The 12938-nt window shown below is 42.4% G+C and overlaps 1 protein-coding gene across 14 annotated transcripts in view; it reads left to right on the top strand.

The window, feature by feature from the left end:
• Positions 1 to 385: 385 nt before the first annotated feature.
• Positions 386 to 12938, top strand: part of IL15 (interleukin 15) — a 74031-nt gene continuing 61478 nt past the window's right edge. For 3 of the 14 annotated variants that reach the window (XM_081811842.1, XM_081811844.1, XM_081811841.1), the window contains exon 1: positions 400 to 1004. The gene's annotated coding sequence lies outside the window, so the exon portion shown is untranslated. The other 11 variants (XM_081811843.1, XM_081811840.1, XM_081811839.1 and 8 more) reach the window with 8 other exon arrangements.

The raw sequence follows: 12938 nt of genomic DNA, 5'->3' as shown, positions 1-12938 counted from the left end.
AAGCACCTTCCATTAGGAATTTTCGGTGATTCATAGGTGTTCAAGTTTCCTCAAAGTGTTTTCAAAACTGGGCAAGGACTTTTCTGCTAACTCTGTGTGGCATAAGGATCACTCAGCTTCAAAGAACTTAGTCCCTTCTTTCAACTGTAAAATACTCTAATACCATTTCACACGGTCCTATTTAATGGGGCCATGTGCAGTGTTTACACTCGAGTATGCACTAGACTGGAAAAGTGATCCACAGGCAGGCTCATTTCTGCCGGTTCACCCTCCGTGTTAACTGCCTTGGACAAAGTAATCATCCAGCTGTCTTATTCCGTCTTCTGCAGTAAGGCTTCACCCGAGCCTTCCTTCTTCCAACCTGCGCTGCGGGCTGAGGGGTTGGTCTGGAGTAGCCGCCCAGCCCAGCCCGATCCTACTACACACTTTTCCCTTGCCTCTGGGCCACTTGCAAGCGCAACCACGCGCCCAGGTCTCCAGGCTTTTCCGGGGAGGCCTCTCGCCCTCAGCCAGGCTGGGTGGGTGCTGGGGGTGGTCTCGCAGACTTCTCGCGCTTTCCCTGCAGGTGCCCCAGAAGGTACAGGCACAGGCCAAAGCAGCCGTCCGGGGTTGCTACGAGGCGGGGCCGGCGCTCCCTGACCTCCTCCTCCTCCCTCCAGGTTCTGCGCCCCCGGACTTGGCAGTGGCAGAAACCGGCCAAGAGTCCCAGCCCAGGGGGCGGGGAACTTGGACACCTGGGGCAATCGTTCAGGGTCTGCTGCCACCTTCCCCTCCCCCGGCCTCCGCTGGGGATGTTTATCTTGCCCTGTGCTCCTTGCTCTTTTCTCTTTCACTTTTCTTTTCGCTGGGGGTTGGGACTCCCTGGGTTCAGGGCGCCCATGGGGAACCCCGGCTGACTCGCTCGTTGCAGTCGAAGCCCATCGCCAGGGAAGGGAGCCGGGTGGCCGCGCCCGTCCGGCTGCGCCGCTTGCCGCCCCCAGCCCTGCAGCCCGGACTCGATGGAGGTAGAGTTCTGCTTCTTCGCTCTGGGAGGGGAGGTGGTGGTGGTTGAAAAAGCGATGGAATTTTCCCCGAAAGCCTACGCCTCGGGCCTCTCCCAGCTCCGGGCGGACCCACCCGTTTCCCGCCACCAGCTGCGGGTCGCGCTGCCCCGCCTTGCCCTCTCACGGGGAACACTTGACCGCGACTTCAGTTTTCGGTTGCACTACGCACAGAGGTTTTTCCCCTTCTGACCCTTTATTCCTCCCGTGCCCTCTGCTCGCCATCCTCCACTTTCAGAGGTGCGCAGCTTGCTCGTCCGCTTGCGGGTCCCGCGCTGTTCCTCCGTGCGCTCGCGGTCTTTCGGTGTTGCGGGCAGCGGAGTGGCGGGAGGCAGCGCCCGGCGCCGGGCTCTCCCCTCCGCTGACTCTGCAGCTGACCCGCGGAGAGCGAGGGACGTGCGTCTGGCTGCCCCCGCCAAGCTGCCGGTTTCGGAGAAGACGCCGTCTGGCAGCACGGAGCGCTGAGTTCTGTACCTAACAGAGCTCAGAGAGTTCAAGAAAGGTACCGCAGCTCCCCGCTTCTTCCCTGCCGCCTCCCAAACTCCCTGTCGGTGGGCGCAAAGGTGTGTAGGGCCCTGCGCGTCTGTCGCTACCTTTGTTTGCAAAATCGAGTTACCCTCCCCTTCTTGGATAAGGACCCTTGTCCTCCTAGGGAGAGGAACTTGCAGAAATGGTTACTGCTGGGCAATCAGGCCTGGGTCTATATTCTCACTTCCAACCCTGGACAAGCCACTCATCTCTTAGAAAAGCAGTCTTAGTAACTTGGAAGAGATGCAGGAGACTTTAATTGCAATAAAACCCTTGTCCAAGGTGGATTTAAATGAAAATCCGGTTGATTTTTTCCAACTGAGATTGCATTTTGCGAACGGATACGATTCATTTTAATTTATGTAATGCCGTGCATTTAAGGTTTTGATAGCTTCAACGTAGCCATAAAGCAAGGTTATTCTTAAACGATGCGTATTAACAGATTCTTAAACAGGGTGAGTCAGAAGTTTCAAAACTGGAGGTAAAGTGGTTGTCGTTAGCTGTTTTCCATTATGTTTTTTAAAGCTACTTTCTAATGTTATGACACGGGTGATGACATCTACTTGTAACTGATAGGCATCCTCATCTTCTCAGTGTGCCTAACGAGGTTTTACTGACTTGACTGAATGAACAGATTAGATCTGGATGGTTGTGGCATCCTGCGGTGGGATGGCTGTGAGGGGGACTGTTCTACTGAAAGCAGCAAGGTGATATATGGATTCAATTTTTAAACTCCTGTTGTTTTATTGAAAAGCAGTGTGGGGGCGCCTGGGTGGCTCAGTTGGTTAAGCGACTGCCTTCGGCTCAGGTCATGATCCTGGAGTCCCTGGATCGAGTCCCGCATCGGGCTCCCTGCTCGGCAGGGAGCCTGCTTCTGCCTCTGACCCTCCCCCCTCTCATGTGCTCTCTCTCTCATTAAAAAAAAAAAAAAAAGCAGTGTGGTGGGCAAGGTAGACAGAGGAAGGTGGTACAAAGGAAAGAACATAAAGAGATATAAAGGAAGGGACTGAAAAAAAAAAGCAACAGGCTTCTTAGATTTAAAAAGTAACGAAGAATTTAAAATTTTATGTAATCAAGTTAAGAAGTCTCAGAAGTTCTAAAGGTTTGTTATGATTGTGTTTTAAGGTCACATTCTTGCATCTCTCCCTGTGTTTTCTCCTCTCAAAGTTTTAGTCATACTCAGAATGGCCTTTCCTGCAGTATCATCTGCTCTGTGACAGAGTGACACAGAGGAGATAGGTTGGTCACTGGTCCTGAAGCTCTAGTAAGCAGTGTTCCCATACTTTGTTTTTTAACTTATTATTAATCTATTAATGTATATATTATTTTTTATTAAGTAAGCTCTACACCCAATGTGGGGCTCGAAGTCACTTCCCGGAGATCAAGAGTCACATGCTCTACTGACCGAACCAGCCAGGCGCCCCTTCCCATACTTTGGATTCACTATTCTCCGACAGTCTGGAGTGGGAACTCCAGAACCTGGTTTGAAGTTGTAGTCCTGAAATTTGGAATTTTACTGCAGATTTTGGTGGGCTTAAAGAAAACGATTTGATGCTTTTTGTTTCACCCGTGAGATTCAGTTATAAATGTCAGCAGCTCTATTGCAAGACATACTAGTTGTTAATGAAATACATGTTTATCAACTTCTATGAAGGAGGAAGAAAATCAGTGGTTTAAAGTTTATTGAAACAGAGTTTGATAATTAGAGGATTAGATAATTAGATAATTAGAACCCAGGAGGTTCTCCATCTCAGGTTTGCTGGCTCTGAGTAGATTTCAGGAAGGCTATGATTGAAGCCCTGAAATGTTATGGGTAAGTGGATTTTTCTTAGGAAAATGTCCACAACTCTAGTTAGGTTTTTAAGTGGGTCTTGAACCACAAATAGTTTTAAAAACATCTTAAAACTTAGAAAACTGTCCTTTTCTTCATTTATCTCTTAGAGTTTACTGTTAAGTTTGCTCATTAGGTAGCTATTCTTTTGAAGTTTAGTTAATGATACAGAGAGTTCTGTCTTTCTGCCAGCAACTTGAATTACGGGAAATAATATGAATTATAGCTAATACTTGTTGAGTTCTTATTATGTACTGGACGTTGTTCCAAGTATGTATTTTTATTTTTATTTATTTATTTATTTATTTATTTATTTTAAGATTTTATTTATTTATTTGAGAGAGAGACTGAGATAGAGCATGAGAGGGGGGAGGGTCAGAGGGAGAAGCAGACCCCCCCGCCGAGCAGGGAGCCCGATGCGGGACTCGATCCCGGGACTCCAGGATCATAACCTGAGCCGAAGGCAGTCGCTTAACCAACTGAGCCACCCAGGCGCCCCAAAGTATGTATTTTTAAAAATCATCATAATAAAGTTATGTGGTGGTAGGGACTGTATTATACTGCTGAGAAAATTGAAGCATAGGGTAATAAATAACTTTCCCAAAGTTACAGAGCTAGTTAAGTGGTAGAACTGAGGATTTGAACCCGGACAGATTTAAGATCACGGGTATTTAGGAAGAATGATATTTCCATATAAGTATTTCCCACAATTTGGCAGTGACAACTAACCACAACTTCATTTTGATGGACGCAGTGTTATAATGATAGAATGTTGGTTTTCAAGTAACACTGCTTATATAGTACTTGCATGATTGACATCAATCATTAATTATATATTTAAAGATTAGCTTTATGATCAACTAGTATTCACATGAGTGTCCATATGTGTTTGGTTCCTTGGAGAAACTTCTTTCATGGTTCCTGAATGAAAACATTAATTTGCATCAGTTTTTGCTGATAGGGCTTGGCATAGGTACATGTGGATTAATCTGTATGCTGAATTTATCCATCTCCCTGTCCATTCATCCATCCAAGTGGAAAGCTGGGGTTCATGGAGAGATCAGAACAGAAGCCTTTCCCATTATATCACAACCGAAGTGGTGTAGTCAACTATTTGAGAAGCTTTTTCAGAGGCTTTATGGTATGAGGGTTGGCAAGAGGCCAGCTGCTTTCCTTAGTTCAGTATTAGCTCTTTGGTTTACTTACACAGTGATTGCAGATTACTACATGAAGCTATTGAGATTGAATAATGCTTAAGTGCTTGCTGCTATCCTATTTGAATGGATTGAGTGGAAAAATTCCATAGGGAAGTTGGAAGAACCTTTGTGGTTTTAGCTAGTCCTGCAGCATATTCACTACTAGCTATTTAATGGTGAATTTTACTAATTATTATTATTATTATTTTTTTAAAGATTTTATTTATTTTTCAACAGAGAGAGAGAGACAGCGAGAGAGGGAACACAAGCAGGGGGAGTGGGAGAGGGAGAAGCAGGATTCCCACTGAGCTGGGAGCCCGATGTGGGGCTCGATCCCTGGATCCTGGGATCATGACCCAAGCAGAAGGCAGACGCTTAACAAACTGAGCCACCCAGGCGCCCTTTACTAATTATTATTAATTATATATTTATTATTTTGCTTTACCTTTTTTTTTTTTCAAGTTCCTCAGTACTGGAATCGGATGTAGGAAATAAGAAGCTCTTTGGTCTCATTTCAATTCAGCAGTGTTATTCGTAGTCATTTTATATCTGGAGGCAGGGTATACGTATACATATATTTTTCAGTGTTTTATCCCACTGTGACTCTAGTAGTGTCTTGTGGGTCATTTTCGAAAGGACCAAAATATACATATATACATATATGCATATGCATATATATGTGTGTGTGTGTACAAAATGTATATTTTGTATATAGAACATATAAAAATGGATAAAAAAAGTCTGAATGTGTATTCGCTCATCATGTTCTAGTAATACATAGTTGCTTCTTCTCCTGATGCTAAGGTTTCTCCAAGTGCTTACAGACTGCAGAGGGGATCAGGAGAGTGACAGAAGTATTTTGTTAAATAAAGGAATTGAAACTGAAAATGATCCTACAAGAAGAAAATATGATGGTTGTAAGGTTGGTGGGGGCGGGGGGAGCTCTACTTATCACAGTGGCGCAGGAAAGAAGCCCTGTGATACATTCAATAATCCCTTGTATCATTTCATTCTCACTGGGCATTTTGCTTATATGCCTTCTAATAGAAATTCAAGAAATGATACCCCTTGGGCACTGTTAGCTCTGACCTCCAAAATATTCAATTATTCTTTAATTGAACATTTTTATAGTTAGAAAGTTTACAATATGTTTTTCCAACTTCCGTGTTCTTCTTACTCTTCTGCAACAAAAAGTATATACATTTAAATTTAATTTTTAAAATAATTCTGTTAAAATTATCCTTTATGTTATTTTAAATATTAGTACACAGGTAACCAAAGTTATTCATTAACTTTTGGTAAGTAATTATGAGGCATAAAACTAAACTATACTGGAAATGTGTATCAAAAATGTAGGTATGGGTAGTGTTGATATCAATGCTTTCCTGAAAGAAGTTTCTCTAATATCAGTTTTTCAATTTGCCCTTTTATTTGGCACCCTGGGGAGGCAAGACATATGGTGAGATTCTGAATGGGAGAGAGATGTGCCTTCCTTTGGTAAAATGGGTGAAGGGTAATTATGAAAGGGGAAGTGGGAAAGGAGAACTTGCCAGAAAATGCTTGCTGTTGGCACATTTCAGGCATATCACTTATAAAAAAGGGTTCCTATGGAAATAGTGGATCCGGAAATTGGTTCCTTTAGAACTCTCTATATCCATACAGCCCTTGGAAAGCTGTGGGGTTCCCCAGGGGTGCCTGTTGTTTACTTTGAAGATCTCTGATCTGGTTCAGCCTATTGCCCGCCCTCCTAAGGTTGATTTGTAGATTGCCAGGGCTCATTTTGCTTAAAACAGAGATTGTGTGTGTGTGTGTGTGTGTGTGTGTGTGTGTGTGTGTGTGTGTAGGGGAGGGAGGGGTAAAGAACTGGCAGCTGCAGAGGCTTCCCACTGAGACCGGGGTTGGGGGGGGAATAGCTTCCAGCCAGGCTTGGGGGATTGGATAGCCTTCCCAGCCTGGGCTCCTCTTCCATGCTAGTTCCAGTCACACTTCTCTGTGCTCTGGACACACTTGCTATTCCTGCTCACTCCTCGTCATCCTTCCTGCGCCCTGCTGAAAGCATCCGACTTCCATAACTGTTGCTGCCCCTTTATACTGCCCAGGTGGAATTATTTTTTCCCTTGTATGAATTATTTGTTGCTGTGATAACATTTGTCTCTGTAAGTTCATCTTATTATGTGTGTCTCTACAGTCACATTTTGAATAAAGTATTGACAGTGTGAGCCCAGCCCAGGGTTGGTCACATGGTTGATTTGTATTGACTTCAATGAGAGTCAGGACATTCAGCAGTTTGACAACTTAGCAGAGGAGTGTAAAACAGGTAGAAAACAATAGAGCAAAAACAATGATGGACTACTATCATAAAAACAGTGTTTGGGGGAAATCAGTCTGGGGTAGGATTTATTGAAGAAAAAACAAATTGGAGATAAGGAACCCAGCCAGAAATCCATTGCAGTCCTTCAGCCGTGCAGTCTCATTCCTGTTATCTGCTCAAGGACAGAGCCTTTAGTAATTCATTCTTTCTATCATCAATTTTTGTCTCTCTGTAATGGGTCTTTCTCATCACTATAATTTCTCCCATAAACAACAACAAAAACAACAAACAGCTGTTTGGCCTCATGTTTCTCTCCAGCCACCACCTGGTTTTTCGGTCCCCATTTTCAATTCTACTTTCTGTCTCCAGTTTCTCTCTTCTCACTGGCTCTTGAACCAGGCCGGCTGTCATCCCCACTACTCCACTAAAACTGTCCTTGTCAGAGGTACTAAGCCCCGCCATGTTGGATCCCGCGGTTAGGGCTTGATTCTCTTCCGGTGCACTCTTTCAGCAGAGTTTTTTTCAGAGTTTTTCATTTGGCTTCCAGACAGTGCCCCCTCTCCTGCTTGTCCTTCTGCCATACCATCACTCATTTCACTCTCTTGCTGGTTGCGTTTCCCTAACCTCTAAACAGAGGAGTCAGAGGGCTCAGTCTCTAGGTCTTTTGTCTGTGTAACTCACTCCCTTGGTGATCTCATCCAGCCTCATAGCTGTTAATGCCTTCCTAGAGTGGTGATTTCTATATCCAGTCATGACCTCCCCCTGAACTCCAGACTAGTATATACAACAGTCTAGTTAGTATTCCTGAGGAGGTGTCTAGGACTCACTGGATTCCTGGCTTAACCCCCAAACTGCTTCTTACACTGTCTCCCTCCTCTTACTTGGTGGCAGTTCCATTCTTCGAGTTGCATAGATAATCACGTAGTTCATCTCAGAGTTGTCCTTACTTCTCTTTTTTTCACCCCCCACATTTTAATCTGCCACCAGGTCGTTTAGCTGTCCCTTCAGCGTATATCCCACATCTGACTTCTCACCTGCTTCACTGCGGCCACCTGTATCCAAGCTACTCTTGTCATGCCCCCAGGTATTACTGCAAGATTAGTCTCCCTATTGCTATACTTGCCCCTCCCCCCCAGTCTGTTCTCAGTGGGACACAGCAGCCAGAAAGCTTCTGTTTATTTGCCCTGCCTGCATTAAACAAACAAACAAACCTACAAAACAAACAAGCAAACCCTCAAAACAAACAAACAAACTCCCAGAAACCACTGGTTTAACAAATAGTAATTTGTTACTTGTCATGATTCTGCAGTCTGGGCTACATTCAGCTCCTTAGCTCTTACTAGGCCCCTGGGGAGGAAACATTCCGGAAGGTTTCTTCATTCCTACGTCTGGCACCTCATCTGGGCTGGCTGGAAAGTTAAAGCCCCCTCCTTTGAGTCTTTCTTTCTTTTCCATAAGAACTAGCTCTTGTCAGCAGCTGAGTAAGCCACTTCCTGCTCTGAGTTTGGGATCTAGGGACCTTTTGTGTCCTTCCTTTTGTTTACCTGGTGGTGAGTTTTTTGTGGTTTTTTTTTTTTTTTAAGTACAATTTCTTTTAAATCTTGAAGGCTTCCTATAAATTTTATTGAGGTTCACTCCATTAGAGAAGGACGTACCCATAAGACTCTCATGACACACCCCTCTTTACTTTGGCTGCAAGTCAGAATGCTGTAGGAGAAACCCTTTCAGAATGCTGTAGGAGAAACCCTTAAGGTTTTTCGAAGCATTTTTGTCCTGCTGACTGGGTCTATGAGGCACTACTTTCATCTAAGTTCTTGATGAGGCATCTTCCAGCCACGCACTTGATTTGATCTTTAACCTGAGAGCACATTGTGCTAAAAGACCTTGGATTTGAATTTTGTCCTAGGACTGCTTCTTTCTTTGAGAATCTTCTGCTGTCTGGAGAGGCAAGAATGACAATAAGTTTTCTTTTCTAAGCTGGCAAATCCTGGGTTGAACAATTTTCTCTAAATCCTACTTGAACACTTTAGTTCATCTTTCTCTTCCTGTAATCAATCTTGGGCAGCTAAATGGAGCCAGTTATCACGCTCCGAAATCTTCTTAGTCAGGTCCACAAGTTCATTAGATATATTTTCTTTCTTCTCTATTATTGCAGTGTTGCCAGGCATTTGGCCACAGTGTAATGTGTTGCCCTCTCTCCAGCCACCAGTAAGAAGTTCATCATTGCCTTTCTAACTTTCACTAGAAAGAGTGGCTTTGCTGCATTTCAGGTGTCTACCCACCACCTGGTCTCATTAACAGTTTTAGTATCAGTTTTTAATTGCTATGTGATAAACTCCTCCAAAATTTCATGGTGTGAAACAAGAACCATTTTATTTGTTCAAGGTTTGGAGGTTAGAAATTTGGACAGGACACGGTGGCAATGACTTGTCTCCATTCCGCAGTGTCTGTGGTCTCAGCTGACTCCAGTGTCCAAGGACTGAGATGGCTCAAGACGTTGGGTCAGGCTGTTGGTGGGTTCTTTCATTCTATTACACTTGGCCTTTCCAAATGGCTAGATTGGGCTTTCTCATAACCTGATGGTCTCAGGGCTGTCAGACTTCTTATATAGTATCCAGCTTCCATAAAAGAGGAAGTGGGAGCTGCAAATGCTTTTAAGGCCTGGGTATAGAATTCCCAGACTTTACATTTGTTTCATTCTATTGAGAATAGCAAGTTAGAAGGCCATCCCAGATTCAGTGGGAGAGGACATAGACTCTACCTCTCGCTAGGTAGCTTGTCATGCTTGTTCAACGAGGGTTGGTGCCGATGATGGCAGCCGTCTTTGGAGATGATCAGCCACACATTGTGATCCTCTTAAAACATTAATTAGGTCATGCTCCTCCTCCATTCAAAACCCTCCTTAGCCTTTTCACCTCACTCTGTAAAAGCCAAATTCCATTGCAAAGGTCAGTAAGGCCCTAAGTGATTTTTATCTCGATTATCTTACCTACTATTCTTCCACTATTTCAGTCACACTGACAGCCTTTCTCCTCATCACACATACTGCTCTGTTCTTATCTAAGGGTCTTGAACTTGCTGTTCCCCTACTTAGATTGCTCTTCTCTCAGATATAGCCTACTCCCTTACCTCATTGGCTTGGTTCAGTATCCCATTTGTGGTGAGGTTTTCCCTAACTCATGTACTTCCTGTTGCACTCCCATCAGCACTGTGTTTAAACTCTCCTCCATACACCTATAACTGTCTGACATACTACTAGGTTTATATCTACTAGGTTTATAATACTTTCCAAAACTCTTAGGGTCAGATATGTTTGGAGTTCAGATTTTTTCAGTTTTTGGAAAGGTAACAGTTACTGACTGAATTATGTGTCCCTTCCTACCCTACCCTGAAACCCCCATGCAAGAGAGGCTTACTCTTTTAGAAACTTTCAAATATGCAATACAGTATTAACTATAGTCACCATGCTGTACATTACATTCCCATGGCTTATTTATTTTATAACTAGAAGTTTGTACCTTTCAACTCCTTTTACCCATTTCACCCATTCCTCAACCCCCTGCCTCTGGCAACCACCCATCTATTTTCTGTATCTATGAGTTCATTTTTATTTATTTATTTTTTTAATATACCAGTCTTTAAAGAGTCCCTTCCTCTGTGAAGTTCTCCAGGCAAAGCCCCAACTTTACCTCCTCTCAAGCCCCCTGGAAATATTGACTACATTTCTCCTTTGTTTTTGTCCCCTCCTGATGGGTACATCTCTAATAGTATTGACAGTATTTTATTATATTGACTTGTTTTCAGATTGACTTTCCTCTTGAGTGAATGACGAAAGTGGTACCAAGAATGACAAGAATTGTGATGATGGAGTTGGAAGGGCTGGAGTTTGGGAAATGCAGCATCCTTGTGTGCCTAGCACCTTGCCTGGCACATAATCGATCTTTAATAATGTTATTTTTGCTGTCCATAATCTATCACATATTGCTGAGGGGCCAAGTGATAAAAGGTTTTGAGAAAAGGAGTTTGACTAGATTTGACCGGAAATAAATCATCAATGATCAGATAGCTCTTGGAAAACCAATACCAGCATATTGCCAGGGTCAGGAAGGGAAATAGAATTTCCTGAGGATCTAATTTGGGCCAGACTACTGATAGAATCCTTACATTCATTTTTAGGATGATGCATATGAGCTTTTTTAGATCAGCATGAGCCTATTAGAACTAAAAAAAAGAGGGGGGTGCTGTTTAATATTTTGTGCCAGTTTTTATTGAGGGGATCATTTAATAAATTGCAAAGTAAATCCTTCAGTAAATGAAAGGAAATAGAAACAAGACACACCCTATTCTTTAAAATTTTTTAATAGAAATTTTTTCATTTTCTTAATTCTATTTGCCAGTTATTTTGAAAAAAAATATTTCAAAATACAAAAAAGATGAAAAAAATTTTGTAAAAATAGTAGTACTGTTAATATTTAATTCGTTTAGTGCTCCTTCTCCTGAGAATCCAAGGAAACAAATACATAGACATAACAACTTTATTATGTCACTTTAAAATTTGCAGTAACCCCAGATGTCAGATTTTTAAGAATCTGTATTTTATATCATTAGACTTTACCCCTGGACTCTTCTCATTGTTTTGTGAAGGACTTCTAAAACTTCAGACCTGTGGTTTTATGATGGCTGATTTAGATTTGATATTGAGGTATCTCTCTTCTAAACCTTGACCTTTCTTAATTCAAGACACATTACTTTTAGCCTCTGCAGTTTATAAAGTATTGGTTCCCAGGCTATGGTTTTGAATCAAGTAGGCTTACAACGGACCAGAAACCTTCCTAAAAATAGCAAATATTTATTGAGCACTTTTTCAGTGCATGGCTCTTTGCCAAGGGCTCTTACGGATAAAAAACTGAACCAAACATAATTCCTTTCGGCAACTCATTATCTACTGGAGCAGTTCATATTGGTATCCGAAGAGCTGAGTCATCCAGTATACTTATACTGAACAGCTGTCCATTCTCTAAACATGCTGTGCTTTCTGTCATTGCAAAGCATGTGGACATGTGCGTCCCTCCTTGGGAATGCTTTATTGCATCCAGTATTTTTTCCTATACCCTTTCTTCTGACTCACGCACCTGGTCCAGAGGTTTCAGTTTCATGTTGTTTCTCGGGCAGATTTTCCTAAACTTCCAAGATTGGATTAGCTATGCCTTGTTCTTTTTTTTTTTTTTTTTAATTCAGTTAATTGACAGATAGTGTATTGTTAGTTTCAGAGGTAGAGTTCAGTGATTCATCAGTTGCATATTAATACCCAGTGCTCATTATATCATGTTCCCTCCCGTATCCCTTGTTCTTAACTTTATTTAGTAAATATTTCAATAGTTAGCATTTATTGTTGGCCACGTGCCAAGCATTTCAACTTGTGGAATCCTCGTAAACTCCTTGAGGTGCTTTTCTCACTGCTTTTCAGGTGACTCAGAAGCACCAAGGGTCCAAGCACACCTTGTGCCCAGGGTCCACAACTAAGTCTCTCTCCAAAGCCTGTATGCTTCACCTAGCATGTGCTATTTCATTGGAAAAACTAAGAAGAGGCATAAAGATTAAAAGGGAGGCGGTAGAATTATCATTATTTATAAGTAAAAGCCATGAAAATTAACAAGCTATGAAAACTAATAAGCAAGTTCAGCAAGACAGCTAGACAGAGTAGCAAAAACTTAGTAGCAGTCTTTAATACTAAATAAAGTATCAGCTAACATAACAATAAAACGCAGGGCACAACCGCCCCCACCAGGAAGACATTTATCATAATCAAGTGGGATTTACTTGAGGATTGTATGGATAGTCCAATATTAGAAAATCTATCAATATAATGCTAATGGATGAATGTAGGAGAAGTTATTATCAAGCATTTGGGTAAGAGCTTCATAAGATTAAATGGGATCTTCCAAATGTGTGAATGAATGAATGATATCTGGTAAATAATCTCTAGTGAATGTCATTCTTTAATAATTTTATTTATTTGTTCGATAGAGAGA

This window comes from Leptonychotes weddellii, chromosome 2, assembly GCF_054177405.1.
Source record: "Leptonychotes weddellii isolate Sample4059 chromosome 2, ASM5417740v2, whole genome shotgun sequence".
Classification (NCBI taxonomy): Eukaryota; Metazoa; Chordata; class Mammalia; order Carnivora; family Phocidae; genus Leptonychotes; species Leptonychotes weddellii.
The sequence above is the reverse complement of the archived record's forward strand: the minus strand, read 5'-3'. Positions and strand labels throughout refer to the sequence as shown.